The sequence below is a fragment of the Etheostoma spectabile genome, chromosome 6, assembly GCF_008692095.1.
Source record: "Etheostoma spectabile isolate EspeVRDwgs_2016 chromosome 6, UIUC_Espe_1.0, whole genome shotgun sequence".
In the NCBI taxonomy this organism is placed as follows: domain Eukaryota; kingdom Metazoa; phylum Chordata; class Actinopteri; order Perciformes; family Percidae; genus Etheostoma; species Etheostoma spectabile.
The window spans coordinates 14,487,393-14,490,742 of NC_045738.1; positions in this window are offsets into that span (position 1 = coordinate 14,487,393).

The window sequence follows — 3,350 nt, forward strand, 5'->3', positions numbered from 1 at the left end:
GAGGAGGAAACTGGAGGGAGTTAGTATGCTGAAGGTAAGTCAGTGGGCCAGCAGGTAAGTAGGAGACAGAGTGGGGAAATAAAACACACCCACACGCACATGCACACATACACACACACACACGTTCATTTTCCTAATGAACTGCAGAGCAGCATGAGTCAGGAAGCCATGTTGACCAAATTAGCTCTGCCTTAACCCTCGCTCAGAGCAGCATTGCTAAGGATACTGTGTCTTAATCTCAGTTTGTAAACTTCTTTTTTGTTATTTGAAGCACAAGCTAAAACTAAGCAGCGTAGACTACTTTCCTCAAAGTCAGACACAGAAATTCACTTTTGTCCATTTGGGCTTCTATAAAACTTTTAACTTAACATTTTAAGTGCACTAGTCTACCATACCACCAATTAACACCCTGTTAACCTGGCCAACAAGAGCTCTCCCCCCCCCCCCCCCACAACCACACACACTTGCACGCGCGCGCCGCGCACACACACACACACACACACACACACACACACACACACACCACACACACACACACACACACACACACACACACACACACACACACACACACACACACACCACACCCCACCCACACACACACCACACACACACCCACACACACACACACACACACACACACACACACACACACACACACACACACACACACACCTTCTCGCTCCTCTCACGTCATTTCTGCTGACCACAGATTCTCTGTAAATATTTCTGGGATGGCTAAAGGAAGAAGAAAGAAAGAAAAAAAACTTTCACCCACGCGTTTAGGCAAATATCAGGACGGCCGAGGAGGCGAGGTGGCCCTGGGTGGCCATTAGGATGCAGCAAGCAGCGTTTCCATGCAGACACCATCTCCACATGGAAAGGTCACCTCCCTCCCTTTGCGGGTAAATACGCAGACGTATACAAATGCGGTTGCGTGCTGAAATGGCTCACCTTAAGAAGGCATTAGGCTCTCTTCCACTGAACTTTACATCCCTCTCTTCCATTATCTTAACCAATGGCATTTCAACCTCTTCCAAAGTAGTGGAATGCTCCCAAACTACGCAAAGCCATTAACTCTGCATCTTCAAAAACCAAGAGGGATTCTCATTTAGCTGAACTGAAAAGAAAAATGGAAAAAATTAAACTAGTTTATGGTAATATGAATTTATGATTGTCACTGTTGTACGTTTTCCATTAGAATAAGTTAACAAGTTTACCTTGGTAGCATTATTTTTTGAAAAATTCAATTTGAAAACATCAACTGTCTATTGAAGTACACAGTGTCTACTAAGCTGTCTGTTGTTATCATTAGGGAACAGCAGAGCAATAGGGAGTGACACTGATTGAAAAACAGTTCATCCTGTTCGACTTGAGATGTGACTCAGTGCTGTTCTGTGCGCTTTCCACCCTGTGAGTCCTATCTGCTGTAGGTTCACTATAAGGCCCTTAGCTCCCATCCTGCCTACTGGGCCCTGCAAGCCTAACTGCTGTCAAGTCAAATCTAGCCAGGACACTAACCCATACTGTCAGTGCCCTGCATCCACTACCAACACACCTGAGCTGGGCATGCCTTGTACTCCAGCCCCAGGCTGATGCAGATACTGGGCCTCGACTCAGCACTGACTGTTGTGCAAAGGTGAAGGAGGGTTAGGTCATACTACAGGAAGCTTTGTTTTAGAAATGATGAGAGGGAGTGGAAGACAAAGGTTTGGTGTTTCTTCCAATTCTGATGTTTTTCTGTCTTTCTTTTTACTATGACCGTCCTATATTAAATGCTAGATCCTGACAAATGTCTACTTCTTTAGTTACATTTACTTTTTATGTATTCTCTTTATCCAATGCTCATGTGACTGTTGGATTTTTGTTTTTCATCGTAATACTACTTCTAAAGGGATTTTCTGTACCTTGAATTCTCATCCTTGTGTGTTTTTCTACTACTTTCATCCATTGTTCTTCCCCACTTTCCTCTTTTGTGGCCCGTCTTCCCATTGTTTCCCTTTTGTTGTCCCTATCTCGCCATCTGAAGTCCCAGGGGATGGCCATCTTACCCCTGGCACCAGATCCCAGTGGACGCACGGAAGCCCCGCCGATGCTGTTCTAGCAGCTCTGCAGTTAGCTTCTCGCTCTGTGCCGAGCCTTGTTCCCGTGGCACTCTCTCCCAAAGGGAATTCCCACCAGAGACAATGGACAGCTTACCAGGGTAAACAACAGCCTCCTTCGTGCCAGTCTGCCACAAAGGCACAGACAATGAAGAAGACGAAGGGGAAGAAGAAGTGCAAATATAGCACAATACTGCATAGTAGCAACAAAAAAAAACAGCCACAATACACAGAGCCAAGTCAGACGCATCCCTCTCAGTGCTTTAGACATTAAGAATCAATGGCAACACAATCACACTCACAATATGTAATTGTGGCTCCAGCTGCCTCTTTGATTTAGTCAAACAATTGCTTTAGTTTGCAGGGAAAATCTATAAGAACTAATTTTCAGTTTCACCAATAGGAAGAAAAACAAAGTCTCATCAAGAAAATGCAATGAATCATGGTGCAGTTGGAACCTAAGTGCAGAGAAAAAAGTAAGCCTATCTGATGTCACGATTACGTCAATGCGTTTGTGAGAGAGGCTGATATGAAAGGATTGTTTCGTTTTGAAATTCATATCCACTTAATGCCCGAGAAGGCCTGTATACCTCTCCAAGTAATGGCTGTTTACAGTATAAAAGAAGAGGAAAAATAGCCACTTTTCTCTGCTCAGACATGAAATTCTCTTATGAAATTAGGCTGATAAAAGGGCCTTGTGACGTCGGCCATTTTCCAACCTTGCCTGTGAGCATTATTAATGGCATCCTTGTGACATGTCATTTTTCTACATCTCCAACTTGCTCTTAACAACAACAGCAGAGGGCTGAGCCTGCTACGCGCTTTGTCAGTAGAGTGACCATACAGCCCTGTCAAGTTCCCTGAAGCAGGTACAACCTGGGAAAGAGCCACAAAATACACTTTGATGTGTGCATAAGAGCCCAGGGTTAATTTGTGTTGGTTCCTGGTTGCCTTCAAATGAGAAAGAGTGGAAAAATGAAGCGCCGTTGAAACAAATAGCAGCGTTGGGAGAGACGTGTGGCCTTCGCTTAAACAGAGCCATAAATCAGGGGACTGACATGGAGAGAGGGAGGGAGAAAGAGACGGTGAGAGACACAGAGGGAGATAGAGCAAAACCAAAAGTGAGACAACAGCAGCATATCATTACCAATGTTTAGCCCCAACAACCTACAAGAATAACTTGTGTATCCCTTCTTTTTTTTTAAAGATAATTTTTGGGGCATTTTAGTCTTTTATTTTTATAGGACA